A 21,246-nucleotide genomic window follows, 5' to 3' on the forward strand; every position below is an offset into this window, starting at 1 on the left:
GAGTGGGGGCCTGGTGGAGTCTGCCCCTGCACTGCTGGGGGGTGGGGGTGATGGTAGACATGAGTGGGGGCCTGGTGGATGCTGCCCCTGGATGCTGGGGGATGGGGGTGGTGGGAGACATGAGTGATGGCTTGGTGGAGGTTGCCCCTGAATGCTGGGGGGTGGGGGTGATAGGGGACATGAGTGGGGTCCTGGTGGAGGCTGCCCCTGCACTGCTGGGGGGTGGGGGTGGTGGTAGACATGAGTGGGGGCCTGGTGGAGGCTGCCCCTGCACTGCTGGGGGATGGGGGTGCAGAGGGACATGTGTGGGGGCCTGGTCGAGGCTGCCCCTGCACTGCTGGAGGGTGGGGGTGCAGGGGGACATGTGTGGGGGCCTGGTGGAGGGTGCCCCTGGATGCTGGGGGCTGGGGGTGTTGGGAGACATGTGTTTGTGATCAGTAGTGCAAGGTGACATGTGGGTTGGCTGGGGGGCATGGCCATGGTGGATGGGTTGCCTGTGGGACATGAGCAGGGGTGCAGGGTAGTCCCCTGTGGTGTGGGCTGCCTACAGGGGCCGTGGAGGGTGTAGAGGGAACACCTGGCAGGACCCACACAGCCAAATCACGTGTAGCATTCCCCGGCACCACCTAAATACACGTACCCTGCTGAAATCGCGTGTGAATCTTCCCGCGCACCTCGGAATACACGTACCCAGGCCAATCACGTGTGGAACTTCCCACGCACCCGAAGTACACGTACCCAGGCCAATCGCGTGTGGAACTTCCCGCGCCTCCCGAAGTACACGTACCCAGGCCAATCGCATGTGGAACTTCCCGCACACCCCGAAACACATGTACCCAGGCTAATCGAGTGTGGAACTTCCCATGCACCCCGTACTACACGTACCCAGGCGAATCGCGTGTGGGACTTCCCGAGCACCCCGAAGTACACGTACCCAGGCCAATCGCATATGGAACTTCCCGCGCATCCCGAAGTACACGTACCCAGGCCAATCGCGTGTGGAACTTCCCGCGCACCCCGAAGTACACATACCCAGGCCAATCGCGTGTGGAACTTCCCGCGCACCCCGAAACACACGTACCCAGGCTAATCGCATGTGGAACTTCCTGCGCACCCCGTAGTACACAAACCAGGCTAATCGGGTGTGGGACTTCCCGCGCACCCCGAAGTATACGTACCCAGGCCAATCGCATGTGGAACTTCCCACGCACCCCGAAATACACGTACCCAGGCCAATCGCGTGTGGAACTTCCCGCGCACCCTGTAGTACACGTACCCAGGCTAATTGCGTGTGGGACTTCCCGCGCACCCCGAAGTATACGTACCCAGGCCAATCGCGTGTGGGACTTCCCACGCACCCAGGTACACACGCACACGCAAATTTTCACACAGCGGGTGTCTGTGTTTGTCAGTACCCCTTTGCACCTCATTTGTCCTAGAGGGCCACTGTATGGACCATTCATCATGGCTGTATGTGGGTGCTTTTTGTTATCGCACAGGGGTGCAGGGTAGTCCCCTGTGCACATGTGCGATTGGCGCACATTTTTTTCAGGCGCAGGGATGCTACCGCCTGCTTTCTTGTGGCGTACTTGTTTGGCCCAGTGCGCTGGTTTGCCTTATTCGATTCCATGAATACGGGTTGTAGGCGAGTGTGTGGGCGTTCCGCGCACTTGCCTCCTGTACTTCCCCCGTGATGCCCATATTTTCACGCGTTGTTCCCCATTCCGAGTGTTACGCCCCGTGTTCCGCCTACTTTTGTGATGTGCGCCGTGCTATGTGCGATTTCGCAGTGGCCGTGGCGCACGCTGTTGGATGACCTGTGCGCCGGCGTGCGCAGCGCACATTTTCAGCGCACATCCAATGTTTTTCTCGCGCACGGATTTCCATGAATCGATGTGCGCTGGTTTCCCTGCGATTTTCGCACTTGCACTGCGAATCGCACGTTTTGGCACCTCTGCGCGGGAATTTTCGGCGCACATTAATTCCATGAATCGACCCCATGATGTCCAATTTCACTTTGACACTCTCTTTGACACAGAACATGCAGTGAAAGTACACGCAAACACAAGCTCGCAGGCATTGTTAATGCTGACACGAAGGGAATAGACATTCTTAGTAAAGAATGTAAGTTACCATAGAGATGGGTGCGTCATTGGAAACTATAATCAGAGCAGGAGAGAAAGGAGCATGCCTAGTTCGAGGGAGTTGCTGTGAAGGAGTTGCCCCCAGTCCTTGCTAGTTGCTGAGAGTCTGTTGGAGAATGCAATTAGAAAACAATGGATTTTGTTCGAGCTAGTTGATGGAGGATGCAATCTTGAGAATGAGGGAGAGAGGTCTTGGTGCAGCAGAATCTGATTGCTTTGGGGCAGAGAGCTTGTCAGAGCTTGGCAGAAGCAGTCGTGTGACCAGATCTTAAGGGGCCTGCCACTGCTGACTGACTGATTGAAGAGAGTAGCGGGAAGAGGAGAGACCTGGCTTGACAACTACAGAGCTGGAGAGGAGAGAGGCGCACAAGCAAATGGGAAGTATGGTTCATGGCTAGACAAACTGATTAATTACATTTAGTGGGGTAACTTTGCTGTGGGTTTGGGAAGGACATGGCATCTGAAGGGGAGGTGCCTGAGCCAAAATGCATGGGGACAGAATGGTGTGCCATGGAGGTTGGGGACGGGCATCCCTGCCCACCCCCACCCAAAATTATGCCTATGATTAGAATGTGACACCATCTAGTTGTTGGTCAGACACTCACACAGTTTTGAGCTTGGGAAAGGGGAGATCAGACAGGGATTATTTTAAGAGGGTGATTGTGAAGCATGGTGTGGATTGGTGTGGATTGGATTGGAGAGGTTCGATTCTGCATACAGGAGGATTATATTACAGGCTTGCATTAGGAACTTGAAAGGCTTATAGTTATTGCATGGTAGATTTGCACCAGAAGCATAAAATGTGCAAATTCGATATAGGCTTATAGAGTTTTAGCATTGTTTGAATTATGCTTTGATATTAGCATAAATAAATGTATTCCACTGTTATAATTGAATCGATTCATGTGTTGTTCTTTGTGTCTTGTTATTTGTGTCCACAGTAGCAAGATAGGAGTATGCTGGTATTGTGTTGGTATTATTTGTTCTGTACAACATGGGTATGTTCCTAGAAGTAATCTAGGAGTAACACAGTGCACAAGGGGCCTGAGAAATGGAGGTGGGAGTGGGCGGTATAGGCACCACATACACCTCCCCTAGGGGATTGTCAAAGATTGTCGAAGACCGGAGCATGCTTGCCCTGGGGGGGGGGGGGCAAGACGATGATAGGGCTTTATTTCCAGACTAACATATTGATGTTTCGCCGATTTCAGACAACCGTCTCATATATGACGTTGCTGAAATCCAGGGAACAGGGTGTCCAAATGTTATGTAGCCAGTAATGTCCAGAGGGTCCTAACAGGTAACTATGAAAATGTGGTGCAGATTGGTGAAACAGTGTTGAATTGTATAAGAAGCAATGCTTCTCCAAGCCACAAACCCACAAACCAATTTTGACTTGTGCTTAAATCCAGGGAACGGTGTGGGGTGTCCAAATGCCATGTAGCCAGTAATGTCCAAAGGGTCGTAGCAGGTAATTATGCAAAATTTGCTGCAGATTGGTGAAATGGTGTTGATTTGTATCACGAACAATGCTTTGCCACAAACCCACAAATACATTTTGACTTTTGCTGAAATCCAGGAAATTTGTGGGATGTCCAAATGTCTTGTAGCCTGTAATGTCTGAGGGCCCTAACAGGCAATTAAGCAAAATTTGGTGCAGGTGGTGAAACAGTGGGGAATTGTATGAGGAACAATGCTTCTTCACAAATCCTGCCACAAACAAATTTGGCCTTTCATATATATAGAAGATAGGGTTTGAAAAAGGCCTCTTTATCACTAAAGAGGTGTTTCCCTTCCTCAAAGGAAGCTAGTGAAATTGTCAGGAAGTCTGAAATGTCACTGTCGTGTCCCAAACCCCACTTCTGTCTCTAACACTAATAATCTAAGATAACTGTGCAAGGATGATCTCTTCTGAAAATAAACAGTGTTCTTGGTGTTTTTAATTAACAGAAAGGTTCCCAGTTTCGCTGGTAATAAAGTGATGCAAAATGACGTTCCAAAATACAGGATTCCAATGCTAGAGTTGTGCTCCTTTCGCTTGGACTTCTTGTTATCTTAAGTTACTGGATAATCTAATGCTTCTGGATTTCACAGTTCTTATACTTTACCAGCTTGGCATGCTCCGCTACCAAGCTTAGGATTCCTTTTATCAGTTTCAGGGTTATTGACCCTCTTGTTCGCAGTATCTCACATAGGTGCGGGTCCCAAACCCGCAAAAGTGGCTTGGTTCTCTCTACTGCCAAGCCAGTGGATTTTCATGGATTGACTTTCTCTTTTCTCTCACAGGGTCCTAGACCCTCTTGGCTTAAAACATTGGTTTCTCATATGGGTGCGGGTCCCAGACTTGCACTGTTGCATTTTATCTTCTTGGTTTACTCTCCTGCTAAGTATACAACTCTCTCTCACTTGCTTCAGGGTCCCAGACCTTCTCTTTCATCAGGGTCCCAGACCCTCCTAATCTTGGATGTGGGTCCCAGACTCGCACTATTCCATTCTATCTGCTTGGTGCACTCTGCTGACAAATATACAACTCTCTCTCACTTGCTTCAGCGTGTCAGACCCTCTCTTTCCAGTTCCTGTTCTCACCACGTTTATACCCCAGACCTCTACCAGCTCCCAGGCAACCCACATACCTGTTTGCTTCCTTCTCAGAGGTACCGACATTTCTGGGGCTGCTGTGTCCCTTCTGAAGGCTCCAGTAGTGTCCGGGCATCGGCAGTGTCTGCAGCGGCTCTGCAGTCTGATACCTTTTTCCCGGCTGCGCACTCTGTCCCCTTCCGTGCTTCGCCGGGCCCTTGGAGACAGCGAGGATTCACTTTGAGGCAACACGAGTAGTCCTCTCATAACAGACCACACTTAGGTTCTTTCTTTCCTCCAGTTCGGGCTTCCCTTGCGGCTCACGTCAGCTGCTCCTGTGCATGGCTTCCGCTGTTCTTCTTTGGGGAACAGCACTCTCTCATGTCCCGGCTGCGCCTGAGTGTGACCTTGAGCTTCTTTTTCAAACCTCCCGCATAGGGTTGATGTACTGCTTTTGGCCAATCACTGGCATTAAGATGCTAGACCGGTCACTCTGCTTCTGACGAGTGTTCCTTGGACTTGCGGCCATCTTCTTCGTCCCAATACCAGGTTAAAAGCTATATACATGATGTTTTGTACTTTCTGGCTTCTCAGTGTTATCATGTAGGTTAGGTGGACTGAGCTGACAACAAAATATATTAGCTCTAGAGTCGGAGAAGGGGTTGGAGTTATTAAAGCGAAGTGATACTGCATTCTATGGTGAGGGTTGTCCCCAGTCCCATAGGGGGATTCCTTCCCAATGTGATCCTCTCTGGGCGCCAATGTTCCCTCTAAGCTGTGCGCATGTGCGCTTGCCCAGCTTGCTTTTGGGTGCCGATCAGAAGATTTTTAGCAGCGCACACAGGCAATTCTCACCTATTAAAAAAGATTTAATAAGACACAAGCCACAGTAATTACCTGGGTGTGTCTGTCTTTTAAATTAAGCAACTAGTCTTGATATTCTGCTCATTTGCATTACACTACTATCCAAGGGCGACTGTAAACACCTAAAATCCCTAACAGCAAAATACACGCACAAGAAGTTAAAAGCAAATATGAAAACAAAAATGTTCCCTCCCCACCTATGACCCCTAAATCTGACTCTACCACACCTTTACTTTATGACTCTAACTTCGGCCCAGAACACACTAAGATACTACCAGACAACGTTGACTATTTCTCTCTTGGCTCTGCTAAAGATTAGAAGACTTGTACCTACATCCACTTTTATGTTTGTTGTAACATGAATAACGTTCACGCGCCAACATTTCTGTTACTCATTGCGCCTTACCAAAAACGTCACCCACACTATCTAATCATACTACTAGCTCAAATATCGGATACTCACTGTAAGGAAGTAGGCTACTTGGATGTGTAACCTTATCCCATACTTCCTATTTTTTTTTTTACATATGTCACGCAAGTGCTTTGAAGTGGCCCCTTTGCAAGTTAACGGCATTATAAAACTCAAATATTAATTTGCCCTCTAAAGATTTTGAGAAGACAAATGTGATGCTCAGCATCTCCTATTCTAGCATTACTAACATTACCATATAAGTGCAGAGTAACACTGCAATATCATTTACTTAGCCTACAAGGGATAATGGGTATGGACTATGCCTCCGATTAGTCGTCCATAGTATCAGGGCACTAGATATTCAGACAGGAGATTGCTTTTCGCACAATCTGTGTCGTTTCCAAGCATAGGCCTTCACACATTATATGGTAACTCGCTTCTAAAAATAAAATAAAAAACTGTTTCACTGAACACTTGTGTAATCCTACACAATGATATAAGGGCGGGGTATGTTGCAAACAATCTCTCTAGTATGCATTGCAGAAGAATTGTGTACATGCACAGTAATTACTTTCTTAAAATGCACATAATATGTTGAGGCATTAAATATGCCTTGCTCCAAAGTATTGTGGGTCTGCAAATATACCAGTGAATGTTTACTGCTAAGATCCCTCACTTTTTACAGTGCTCCATCAACTAGTATTGGATACTAGCACAGGGGCCGGGGAAGGCTATGGGTGGAAGAGCACAGGTAATCACTCCTTGTGGGTGATGAACAAAGCAGAACATTTAAAAAACCAAGGCAGACGTTTCGGCAGTACACTGAAGGAAATGTGTTGCTTGTTTGCTAAAGGATAGGGAATTCTAGTACTCGTCTAGACAACAGCACCTTCCTTTTCTTTCTATGCTCAGCTGCTGAGGGCTTTTAAACAGAACCATGTGTTGTGTGTATCGTCTCTAGCAGCTCTCTGCATTTTATTTAACTGGTCACAAAGAATTACAGAAGAGGGATCCATCGTTACAGAAGAAGGCACTCAATCAGTTGTATCTGTGATAAATTGATGCTTTTAACTTAAAAGGCATATGTAAAGTTCTACAGTAAGGCTCTTATTTAATTGTATCTAGGCTGTGGTGCGGAAGGGTGGGCAAAACTATACACTTTGTGTGCCCTGCCATTTCACATCCTATGTATGGGTACACGCAGGGCTCTAATCAGAGTCTGCTGCCTACATGCAGTCAATTAATTTTTCAGGGAGTCAAAAAGTTATTAGCTTTGCCAATAGGGATACTTTCTGATCATTAAAAGATGTTCTTTCCCCTTAAATTTCCTCTTGAGATCGGGCATTAATATTGAGTTCCTTCCTATGCCACTGCTCTACTGGTCACTGATTAAAAAAAATATCAGTGGAGCTTTGTGGGTTTAAGCAATGATTAGCTCATTGTTTCTCATTTTTGTTAGGCACATTTTCCTTTTTTTAGGGAGTAAAAATTGATGGTGGATATGTCTCTTAGCTGTAAGGCTGGTGTTATCACTACCCACAGGAGAATGTAATGTGGATAGTAAGCATAGGTACAGGAATGTTTGATCCTCATATTCTGAGGGGCAGTTATTCTGATGCAATTAGCATCCTTACATTAATTATTAAAAGCATGTTCGTGTGCCCTTGAATTACTTCATTAAAGTGACACTTGAACTCCTATCAGCATGTTTTTTGACACATTGCTTTTAATTGCCATTAATCCATCAGAAAATGTTGTATTATTTCTGAATGTATTGACAGCCACATCAGTTATGCCAAGAGATATTTGTGTTTTGTAATACACAAGGTATTTTACAGTGTCATAAAAGATGCTTTTTTCTCTGCGCAGAAGTACGTTTGCAAGGTACTGTGTTAGATGTTGAAGTCTTAAACTGGTTGAGTTTTCTCTATAATCACATATGACATATTTTATATGTGTTTGGAAAAAGTGTTGTAAAATGCGTAAAGAATTGCAGTGGCTGGGAAGAGGAAATTCCTTTCCAAACTCTCTTCTGCAATGGTAGCTCACAGTGGCTTACCAAATTAGTCAGTTGCGCACGTGGAAAATAATGTGCGCACAACAGCTAACCAGTTCCGCACATAGAGAAAAATAATTAGAGGGAACATCGCTGGACGCACCACCCCATGGGGACTATTATACTATGGACGCATCACCCTGGCCCCAGGGCAAAAGTCTCTCCCTAGGGGATAAGGGACAACATCCTCGGATTCGTCACAAATGGAACAGAATTTAGTTGACAGGCCTTGAGTTAATATTGTGCTTCTGAAGACCAAAAATTCAATTGATGCTATTGTTCCTGCAAAAGAAAATGGTGCAGTGTACCCATTGAAATCGATTTAGATATTCTATAATGTTTTTTCAATTAATGTTTTATTTCCAATCTACTAAATGCAGCTGCATGGCATACATTTTGGCCCTCATTCCGAGTATGGTGGTAGTCATGGCGCTATATGCGCCATGACTGCCTCCCATACCGGTACCGACTTACCGGTTCATTCCGACCTTGGAGGGACCGGTAAGTCCCCATTTAGCAAACCATTCCCCATTCCCATTTCAGCCCATATGGCTCAATGGGAATGGGGAGGGCGCAAATAACGGGCCGACGTATGCCAAGCCCATTATTTGCGCCCAGGTCCCTTAACGGGTCCCGTCCTTAATGCCTGGTCAGACCAGGCGTTAAGGAAGGGACCCGCTAAGTGGCCTCGTAATGGGGCGGTAAGGGATTACCGGCACAATGTCCGGTATCCCTTACCGCCCTACTCGGAATGAGGGCCTTTGTCTTTCTGTCAATAAATGTGTTTTGGTTCCATCTTTGTCAAGGGTGAAATCTTTTTCTGTTTGTTATTGCCTTCTGCCTTTTTCCTCTGCTTCAAATCTCATGAATCTTATTTGTCGGTACCTAAGGCCTGCGGACTAGGTGAAATTGTTTAGACATGGCAAATGTCCTCCTCATCTTAGTCCATGTTGTGTTGTGAATTTCATATTAGCACATGGAGATCCTTATTGACTTCCTCTCAACGGATCAGAATGTTCAGAGGGCAGTCAATAACTACTGGTGTTTACTGCATTCTGAAGATCTGACTTCAAAATCAGACAAAGAAAACACAATACAATTCCCAGGAAAGATTTCTTTTAACGTGACATTTCTTTTCTCTGAGGACCTATTTTTTCAGCATCATCCTCTTTAACACACCAGAGAGAAAGCTGAAACATGAAAATAAATTATTTCACTTTCTTACAGAGAAACTGCTTACTTTTACATGATACCTAGTGCAAGCTCATGTTAAACCCACTCCGGTTTATATTGTCCTGTCTTTTTTGCAATTAACTTTTATTGAATTTCTACATTTATTGTAACCTTGATACACTATGTTGTGCCTTTTAATTGTTAACTCAACTTCCATTTTTATCTTGGATAGCAAGTATTACAACAGTTAATTTGTGATGATTATATTCTGTATTTATCCATCACAAAGGTTAATATAAATTGCTGAACAAAATTCCTAGGTTGTGAAAATAAACTTGTTATGTAAATACTACGAAATAAATCCACTTTTAATGTACTAAGTGAGGTTGTCTATTTAATGTACTCACTATTAAGGTAACGTTTTTTTTACTTCACCACCGAATGTCCAAAAAATGCATTGCTAGGACCACTATGTCCTAACACCCTTATAGACCTCAGGAGGGGTCCTTATCACTTGGGATAAGGACCTTTCTCCAACTTATGGCCCTCGGCTTTGCATCATACCATAACTTGTTGGTGGGTCATTATCCTGTGATAATGACCCAGTTCTCGTTCTATAAAGCTATATTATGTCATGTTATTTTTACTTATAAAGTGGAACTTATCCCAAAGAGGTGTTCCGTTGTGCTGAGTGACTGAGGTCAAGCATAAATACAAAGTGAATATGTGAAGAAGGAGAGTAAAGAAACTGAAGAATCTATATGCTTTTAGAGATCTGGGAAACATGAGGTGATCAGCTATGCTACATCGAGTGGTAGTACAGTAGTTTCATATGGTTGGGGCTTGAAGTGACAGCAAAAATGTGTGACCGATAAAAGGTGCTGATTGGTTGAGCTCAGATTGTGTTGAGATTTATAGTGATAAGCATTTTCTTTTAGTAATCTGGTAACTGAGTTACAAAAGCGCTGTGGAACAGACAAAGTGTCCTGAACTTGATCCTCTTCTCCATTCGCAATGAGTGCAAAGTTAGCACAGCTTTTGGCATTTGGAATCTCTGAGGTATTTTAAGCAGGAATACGGCCGCTGCTACTTGGACTCTTTGTAGTTTATTTATCATGTATTTGGAGCACCTGAGAAATGATTCATTGCAATAGTCCAATCTGGGCAACATATATACATTCAACAAAGTCACCTTAAGGGTGAAAGAGAAGAAGTGGGGATGTGGAGTTACCAGGGACACTTGGGAAAAACAGCCCTGTGAAACCTTTTGTATTTATGTGTACATTTTAGCAATTCATCTGTGTGGACACCCTGGTTATGAAAAAATGTGACTGTTCTGCGTGCATATCCAAGGGCCAGAATATAAGATTCCAGATATTTTTGTTTAGTATGCATGTTAGTACATCAGTTTTGAAGGTGTTAAACTGAACTGATTGTTGTTAATTTAGTCATTGAGAGCTGCACACAGCAACGTTGAGAGATGTGATTGTGGAGTTTGAAGTCCAGTCTATGTAAAGTATGTGCAATGTAGGCCTTACTTAATAATCTAGTGTCAAATAACGGTAAAACCTTTTCAAAGGATGGAGGTTTCTTGGAGAGCAAGACAGGGGAAAAGGCTGATCCCTGTGGAACTCCACAGCAGTTACTGGAGCTTGAGGATTCAAAATATCCTATAGTGATGCTTTGGGAGCCATCTGAGAGAAAGAATTGCAAAAACTTTCAGCCATTCTAGGGGCCACCAGGCCTATGCAGACGATCCAGGGGAATGTTTTGATCAATTGTTTCAGTCCCCTGTGATTGAAATTGTTGAGTAACAGGAAGATCAATTATATGTTCTGTACTGTACTGTTGTCTGAAAGGAATTGGCAATGTCTTCACAGAGTAACTATGGTGTTGTTTTTTTGTTACTTAAGGCTTTTGCTGTATTTAGTTCATGGAGAACTTAAAACAATTCTTGGGTTTAATCGGATTGAACAGACTAGGGTTCAAAATTCTTGCATAAAGTGTTGGATTTTTGTTCTCCATACATTCCTATCATTTGTTTGAGCCAGGACCTAGTCTCAGGAAATTTGGTAGTGAGCCACCAATGTTCCCGTCTGCGATTAATGCACTTTTCCACAGCTGGAGTCATGGAGTACCAAGGAGGAGCATTGTTTTTTCCTTCTTTACCATGACTCGTTTAATTGGGGCAAGGGTGTTGGTAGTGCTTGTTATAGTAAAATCGAGAGTTCATAGTAATGATTGAGGATCTCTTTCTGAAGCAGGTGATTACTAGAGTGGAGAGAATGTGAGCTCGAACTTGGGCCTATTTACAAGATAGTTGATGGGAGACATTTGTAAAATGCCAGGGGCCGATTCTCAAAATATTTATGGGAGCAAGTGATTAGATGCCAAGTACAGTTCTTTACTTGTGCTAAAGAAAAGTTGTGTCCTGTTCCCAAAGGACATCTGAATGTGCCCTCACAGATGCGCACAGTCAGATGCCCTTTTCCAGCTCCTTTGCGCATATGCATAAAGGGGCGTTTCTGCGCATTTCAAAGTGCATCCTCAATTCACAAATGGGACGTGCTTTAAAATGCGCAGAAATGAGGCACATTCCCCTGCGCCTGTTGGGAATAGGTACAGGTGAATGCACAGAACACGGTAGGGTAATTTCTTACCCCGTCATTCATTTCTGATACCAGTGGTTTAAACTGCACCTTTCACACTTGCATTTCAATCCATCAAACAGGCATAAACATGCTGTGAAATGCGTGCCAAGTATCCACGTGGGTTATAGGAGCTAGTCAGACAGTAGTGTCGGGAGCGCTCTCCAGATAGTACTCTATGCTAGGGCGGCTAACCAGTGCATCTTTACGCTGCAGCACAGTTCCCTAGAAATGCGCATATGGGTCACCTGCGCATTTCTCAAATTAATAATCCAAAAGAAGACATTTCAACGTCTGCACTTATTTCATTTGCGTCCATTCTTGAAACTCTCCCCCATATGTTTATCTCTGCTAGTGCTATATAGGCAGTAATCAGAACGTGGTCTGAGAAGCCTAGTTGTTACACAGTCCCCCTGCTAATGTATGGTTCTGATTTGTAGGTCACGTTAAGCAAAGCTAGAGTGTCCATGAACATGGAGACTCTAGAGTTATCTGGAGCTTCAAGCCAATATAATGAGTTTAGGACTGTGAGATGCCTGTGAGATATAAAGTAGGCATTGACATTTGCAAAATCTAGATCCCTGTAGAGGGACAATATATCAATAACAAGTCCAGAGATTCATAACGAACCAGTGAGCACATTACATGAAGTACATCAGTGTTATTGTAGCTAGGAGTCGCAATAGTGATTATAGTACCTGTCAGCACATTCTGGATGTATTGCTTTTTTTCGGAAAACCACACATCTCGGTGCTCGTCGAGCACCAATCTACCTTCGATATTGATTGCACATAGCCTTTTGAGACGATGTTTATTATTTCACCACTAGGTGACTACTTGTTAATCAACGGGGGTGGAACGTTTCTCACCTTCACGCACTGGCCCCAGCCACAGGTGCACTGTGAGTGTGAAGAGAATCTGATGTAGGTGTCCATTCATGTACATAGGCATTCAGATTCCCGTTACCTCTCTGTTTCAGATGGGGCTGCAGGTTTGCATCACAACCTTGGGTACCCATGATAGACTTGGGACCAGGGTTCGAATCTGAGGTAAACTTCATCAATTGAGCATGTGCCTACACAATTAATTGATCCTCTAATCAATTGGGTCTAAGGATTCGCACTGACCACCATTGCTACTTTTAATGCTGTGCACGTGATGAAAAAGGCAATAACTTCAGGTCTCGAGGAATGGACAGGCAAACGGTTCATTATTAGCAATTTGATCTTGCAAGTCAAAAAGACAATATCCCATCGTAACCCAAACACAGCTAACTGCCCCCAGCTCTGCTCCCTCTATACCTTTCAAGAAGTTCAACACCATATCTTCAATAAGGCCTGCGTCGGCCTACTAGCATTCATTTCCTGTCTCCCATGCACAAAGAAACCCACGGTACTATCGTGAGCCTGTCTTCCATTTCCATGATTCTTGTATCACATGGCAGTCAATGACCGGGTCATGATGATAAAAGAGGGTTTTTCCAGTTTTGTCCTCCGCAGGTGAGTTGCATAAGCCTTCCAACCCTTGATATGTATCCGGTTCCATATGTTGGGCTCATTGTTCGAACTCGTTTACAGCAATGCAGTCTATAAATTGGCAAGGCGATAGCCTTGACACACTAACCTCAAGCTTGTTTGGGAAGAACTAAATTGCAGATATTAGTTATCCTGTGGCACTAATTAATGATCAATAATCTTGGGGTGGTCTTGTCGCTCGTCTGTATCCAAATTCATATTGTGTCTACCCAATATTTTGAAAAAACTGAAAAGAATACAATGTTTGGTAAACTAAGCGCCTGATAGAGTTATTTTTATTTTCATTTTCCTTTTATTCTTGCATCAATAGATCACATTTATTACTTTTGCAAGGTACACTCAACATTGCACTGTGAGAGTTACTCCTTCAATTCCTTATGTGTTGTCCTTCTTTTCCAATCAATTATTTTGGTCAGTACCTCAGTGTTCCACTCATGATTTTCATCAAGATAAATTATATTGCAATGTAGTATTGTAAAACAGATGTTTTAAACAATACAGGTACTAAGCACTCGTCTTTAGTACCGCTCACTCGTGTACCCGTGAAGATGTCATTTCACTTTATTAGCATTTGGAGGTTGGGGGTCTGCGCATTCACAATACATTCATTATTTTATACTTTTACACGTGGGGTATTAATTATTTTTTGTATTTTTTTTGTATTTAGTGGTTCTGGTTTTGATTTTCCTCTGCTTTTTCATGTGTTTTTACTAAATAAATGAGTATGTCTGTTTTTTGTATTTTACAATGGGAATGGGGAGGATGCTAGCGGGTCCCGCTCTGCACATCTGGTCTGACCAGGGGTCCAGAGCGGGACCCGCTGCAGACCTCATAATGTGGCAGCCCGGAATGAACGATGCCGGTCCCTTAACAGCACCGTTCATTCCGTGGACGCCCTCATTGTAATGAGGCCCAATTACTTTATCTTCCTACATGTAGTCTATGTAAAAACAGAAACGTATAACATTTAGGCATTAATACATGCCAAATCTATGTATCATAGCTGTAGTCTATTGAACAAGGATACTATTTATAAAGGGAGAAGAAAAAAGAGGTGCAATGCCCACTTTCAAAGTGTATTGAACCACCAGCTGAGAAGGCTGTAGACATGAAAGGTCATTTTGGTGAATACACAAAGAAAAAGTGGCTCTTGCAATAGATCACCTTTTCAATAATTCTAACACAAAGTAATATATGTTATGTTATTTTGCATTAGTATAGCACCTTATGTACCATTGGTATAGTCTCAAGGCACTGCTAGGTTGAACGGCCTTGGGAACCGAAGTTCAAGTCAGTAGAGAGAATAGAGAGAGTCAAACCATGCATGTGAGCACCGAATATGTGTGCAGCTGGTGTGGCATTCGTGTGATAGCTGCTTTCTAGCGGTAGATGTAGTGGTTGAGAGATCAAGAGTATGTGTTCATTCTGGCAACTTTTTATCCAGACCGATTCTGGCTGCGTTAGGCCTGAGGAGAAAGCCTAGGATGGAGGGTGTATAACCAGCAGTGTTTAATTAGGGTGATGGGGAGTATGAGGCAGATGATGGTATGAGAACAGCTATACCGAATGGTGTCATGGTATTGCTGTGTTCTAGTTGAGTGGTGGTGTAAACAAGAGAGTAAGCGTGGAGATGTGAAGTGGTGGTTTGCCTTAGGTGTTTGAGATTTGGCCCACTCCAATAGTACCAAGTACTCCATCCGTTCCATGTACTCCGACCGTTCCATGCATCACGACCGTTTCAAGCACTCGAAAAACCGTTCACTGCCATGCTCTTTCAAATGTTCCATGCACTCAAATCATTCCGTCCCGCACATATATCGTCTGTTTGCTTGACACCCGATATCCGCTCTGCGCTCTACACCAGCTCCGCACTTTACACCCGATCCGCACTCTACACCCGCTCCACACTCTACTCCGCAATCTACACCAGCTCTGCACTCTACACCCGCTCCGCACTCTACACCCGCTCCACACCCGCACTATAATCTACATCCGTTCAGCACCTTACATTGGCTCAATACCACCGCACCCTACATCCACTAAACACCCTACATCTGGTCAGCCCCATCATGCCCTACATCGGTTCTACAACCTAAATCATCACAACACTCTATATCCGCTCCATTCTATTACCCACTCACACAACCTACCACAACCTACATCTGCACCACAACCTACATCCACACCACACTCTTATCTGTTCCATGCTGTTATCTGTTCCATGATTCATTTGTTTTGCGCACTCGTCCGCTCTACGCACTCATCGGCTCGACATACTCATCGGTTCCTCGCAATCATCTGCTCCATGTACTCATTCGCTCTACCCCCTCGCCCGCTCTACCCACTCATCAGCTCTACCCACTCATTCTCTCTACGCACTCATTACCTCTTCGCACTCATCACATCTACGCACTCATCACCTCTACGCACTCATCCCCTCTACGCAACTCATCCGCTCAACGCACTCATCACCTCTAGGCACTCATCACCTCTATGCACTCATCCGCTCTATGCACTCATCCACTCTACTCACTCATCCGATCTACGCACTCATCCGCTCTAAGCATTCATCCACTCTATGCACCCATCACCTCTATGCACTCATCACCTCGACTCACTCATCACCTCTACGCAACTCATCTGCTCAACACACTCATCCGCTCTACGCACTCATCCGCTCTATGCACTCATTCTCTCTATGCACTCATCCGCTCTACGCACTCATCCGCTCTACACACTCATATGCCCCACACACTCATATGCCCAACACACTCATATGCTCAATGCACTCATTCGTTCAACGCACTCATCCGCTCTACGAACTCATCCGCTCTACGCGCTTCATCCACTTGAATGACTTTGTCCGCTCGACTCACTTCATTCATTCATCCTGCATTATCGGTTCAACTCATTTCACTTGTCATGCACACTCGATCCGTTACTTGTTCTCCATCTGTCCCATACACTACACCCGTCTTATGTACTTGAATCATCTATTCTGTACTTTCCATTTATACTATGCACTTATACATTCCATGTCATCTGTCTGTGTATTCATCCATCTCTTGTATTCATTTTCTCTCTTCTTCACTTTATTCATTTCGTCTATTTTGTTCCTTTCATTCATTGCAGTCATTACACCCATTTCCCTAATTTCAACCGTTTTACGTACAATGTATTCTTTTTTCACTTTACTCCTTTGATCTGCTTTACTCATTTTTTTCTTATTGTCCTTTTAGTTTACACTAGCAGTTATTAGTTGTCGAATTCTCGCTTGGCTCTTGATGTTGTTTTGTTTTTTGTTTTATTGTCATTTAACATCTAGTATTTTTGTTTAGTCAAATTGTTGTTATCCATTTTATCCTTACGTCCACATTGTTCCTCTTGTCCATTACATTTATTTTGACAATTTCCTTAATTTCAGCCACTTTGCTGTTCTTGTACAACATATTCATTTTATCTACTTCGCAGGTTTGATTCTTTTTTTTTACTCATTCTATTTGTTTGTTCATTTTAGTACTATAGTAGTAAAGTAGTAAAGTAGCAAAGTAATATATCAAAAAGCCCTTTTCAGTTTGGGCATACCAACAGGAAACTGAGACAGTTACCTATGTACACACGGTATGTTAAATGGGCACCACCTTATTTCAAATGATTATTCCAAAAAAGTGTGCTTAATTAATTATGTTATGGTATTTGGTGTTAACAGCACAATGTAGAGATATCAGGGTTGGGAGGGTAAGCACAGGAGCAACATACTTGTCTTGGAATTAAAACAACGCAAAGTAACACAGGTTTGAATCCTGACCCAGTGCTTAGAGACTAGTCCCCGGCATTGAGTGTGTTATAAAAGATTAATTAATATCATACTCATAAATATCTATGGGTAACTCCCAAAGTACTGGTTGCACCCTGGTAGTAGTAAATTATTGCAATTAGCCATGTGTCAAGGAGAATGATAATACACTCTTGTAATAAGAGTTCATTGACTTTAATATTTCATGAGGCAGACAATCGGCATTTCGGACTTGAAAGTTCATTTTCAGGGCACACATCTCAAAACAAAACAGAAACCAATAAGAATCTATATAGTGTATCACTACTGTAAGTGCACACTTGTGCACACTCCTTAACTCTAAATAGAACAATTTAAACACATACCTGTCATGAAGATAAATAGCTATGGACAAAACAGCTTGTTGTGTGTCAATCTAAGGAATTGTAAAAGAAACAAGTTTGCACAGTGGTTCTGGAACCAGATCGAACCATTTTCAATAATGGGAATATTCAAAGTGAAAGGCAAAACCAAGCTTTATTAACATCCAAATAAAGCAGGGACAGCATGCAAGTGTAAAAGGTCTTGGAGCTCTCGACTAACTCAATGCAAACAATGGATTAAATACTCAAAACTCATCATTGCTGACATCACAATCTAATCTCTCAATACAAAGCCTAAAAGGACTAGGGATCGGTTAAGGGTATTGACTACATATACATTCTATAACTGTAAAATATTTCATTGGGTTATGACAATCTGATGGCTCCTCCTTATACCACCTCTAAATTGATAACAAAAAGACATCATCTCTAAAATAAGCTATTGTTTGGCATAATACGTAATGGGCATCTTAACATCAGGGGTGTTGATTGTTTGGCTCTCTACCGAGCAACCGTGGACAACTGACAGGTTGTCAAGACATGAGCCAGACACGAGTAGGGGAAGAGAGGTCCATGGACTGCTTTCCTTTCAATTAAAGAAGATAAACTCCCTAATTTCTAGGCCATAAGCCAGGGTGATCCTTTTGTATTTGGCCTTGTGTGGCATCTCGTTTCTGGGTGTATGTGTAGGGAGTATAGCAGGTGCCTTATCTGTGTTCATTGCTAATGAGTAGGCAGAGTTCTTCAATTATGGGTCACGTAAAATGAGACCGCATTTGGAATTATTTCACCCTGCATTTATTGAGATTTTAGCTAATATTGGTGCAAGTGTTATGGTTTCTTTTACCACTGGGCACAATCTTGAGCTATTCTTCGTGGGGACTTCAGGCTTATGATTGTCCTGCAACTGGCTTACAAAGGCTAGTTGTATTCTTAATACATCAAGAAATATGTGGCTTTCGTCTTGAGCATTGCTATTTCGTGCTTTCACTGCAACGTTCTGACCCTCCTTTAATTTGCAATAACCTTGGCTGGGGTTGTCGGCTCCTACCTGAACTCCTCACTGGCGGTATTTTGTTATTTCAGCATATTGAGTTCTCTTGAAGCCTTGGGGCCTGTTGTTTACATAGAAGCGTGTTGTGGCTTCCATTTTGGGAAAAATAGCTGCTCATTACTGTTGTTTTTCAATGTTAGTGAGCTATATTCACGTGTCATTCATGTTGCATTCTGCTTATGTTAATGTTAATGTTCAGGTTTTATATACCGCGCACAGGTGCTACTTGCGTGGTCTCTCAGCGCTCAGGCAATTCGCATATACTGTTCACTGAACTTGGGTGTGAGATTCGGGAGGCAGGCATCATGTAGTGTTGTGCAAGGTTGTGTGTGCTATGTCTTGTTGTTGCAGTGTTGTGAAGTGTGTGCTGTTTGCTCTTCTGAGGAGTTCTGGTTGTTTTAGTGCAGTATGTGAGAGGTGTTTGCAGAGGGTAGATTGTTAGTGAAAGTTCGGGTTGTTACCGGCCGTGGCTGATCTTCACCTTTTCCGGTTTATTAGTTGTATCTTTCCTTCCTCTGTGTGCCTTTTCTAGTTGTAATTAGTAGGCTGCCTCTGGGGTAATTGGTTCCTGCGCTACATTGCTACTCCATTGGTTGCCTGAGTTCTGAGTGCAGGCCCTGTTTCTGACTATATGCCCGTTCCTAGCCCAGACGGTGAATAGCAGGTTGGGGAGTTCTCAAATGGGTTGCCTTGGGGATTAGGTTTTAGTACGGTTGTATTAAGTGCTTGGTCCAGTTTCCTCTTGTTGCCCTTACTCGTGGCATGCCTGGGGATGGACCTTCCTTCCCATTTCCATCCCAGTGTTTCTAGCTTATCACCCTCTCTTTTCTGGGAGCTCCAAGTTGTCCGAGGAGGTGGGTGGGGAGGTGGGATGCTTCTCTTTACGGTCCTATCCCTCATTCTTGTTTTTCCTGGTTACTTCTCCTTTTTCCCATGCTTGGTTGGTCGGGAGGTGTGCGGACGACGTTCAGTCGGCTTCATTATGTTCGGAGTTGAAAAGCCAGGTTTTCATCAGTTTCCTTAATTTTGTATTGTCCTCCACGGTTCTAATTCCCCACTGAATAGCTTTCCATAGATTCATGGCTAAGCAGGAGAATGCTGATTCACCCAATTACTTTTTTCCGGTACCGTTTGGGCTCAAGACTGATGTCGTTGCAGGATCTCAGGGGTCTGGTTGGTTTGTAGATGGAGAATTTCTTTTGGATGAAGTCTGCTCCTTGGCCGTGTATTGCTCTGTGCGTTATAAACAGGGTTTTGAAAGAGATTCTCTTTTTGACCAAGAGCCAATGTAGCATTCTGAGCGCTGGTGTGATGTGATTTCTTCTGCTGAGTTTGAGGAGGAGTCTGGCTGCCGCATTTTGTATTTGTTGCAGTTTCCTCATTAGGTATTCTGGCATAACAAGGTATATGCTGTTAGCATAATCAATCCTGGACATAATGAGGGATATGATGGCCAGTGTTTTGTGCATGAAGGACAGGAATGGTAGGATCTTTTTTACTGTTTGTAGGAGGAAGAAGCATTTCTGAATTATTGTATTCACTTGGGGTTCAAGTGTTAACTCGTTGTCCAGAAGGATTTCATGGTTTTTTACAGCTTTGGAAGTCGTTGATTGGTTTCTCAGCTCTACCGGCCATGGTATGTGCTGGTGGTTCCCTCTGTCTTATGCTGTAATCATGATTTCAGTTTTGTCAGGATTGATTTTGAGTTCGTTAATGTTCATCCATTGGTACAGCCCCTTCAGACACTCTCCTAGGGGTGCGTTCTCTTATTGTATGTCCCTGAATTTGAAGATGATTTGCGCATCGTTTTTAGGAGGGTTTCAGTGAGTTGTTGCATCCCAGTGGGTTTCTCATCTCATTTATGATGTTGAATAATTCTTTTTGAGTGCTGGTTGTTTTTTCGATCTGCTCGTTATAGTATTTCTTTTTTTGCTTTCAGAATTTCAGATTTGGATGCTCGGATTTGTATTAGGTATCTTATTCTTTTTTCTTGATCACGTTTGTTCCTCCATTCTTGTTCTAGTTTTCTGTTAATTCATTTCATCACTTTTAGGTGGGATGTGTACCATTTTGCCACCACCTTTTTCTTGATAAGACGATGCGTTTTCCTCAGCCGATGGCATTTATTGTTTCTGTAATCCATTTCTGGATTATGTTTGCTTTTTCATCTATGTCTATTGCATACAATAATGGGTAGCTTCGTGATTTCTAGTTGCTTCTTTAAGTTGCTATTCTTGATGGTTCTCCAGTTTCTTTTCTAAATCCGTGGGTATTTTTCTTTTTTTTAGGTGGCTTTGATGGTATTTGGCTCACAAAAGGGATACTGAGGTGGGCGCTCCATAGTATTTGGATAGGTGGCAATGTTGTGATCAGGTTTTTATTGGCAAATATTGTGTCCAGGGTGTGCCCTGCTATGTGTCGCTCCTTTCACCAACTTTTTGAGGTTCATGGTCTTGAGTTGCTTGATTAACGTTTTCTGTGAGTTGGGGTACTCATCTTTGAATCATGTGTTTAAGCCTCCAAGAATGATCAGATGTTCATGCTGTATGGCTAGGTTTGTGACTGCGAAGGTTGCGCTGTAGGTTGGTGGCATGTAGAATAGAAAGAATGTGAAAAATGGGTGAC

This window comes from Ambystoma mexicanum, chromosome 5p, assembly GCF_040938575.1.
Source record: "Ambystoma mexicanum isolate Mex_15411 chromosome 5p, UKY_AmexF1_1, whole genome shotgun sequence".
Lineage (NCBI taxonomy): Eukaryota > Metazoa > Chordata > Amphibia > Caudata > Ambystomatidae > Ambystoma > Ambystoma mexicanum.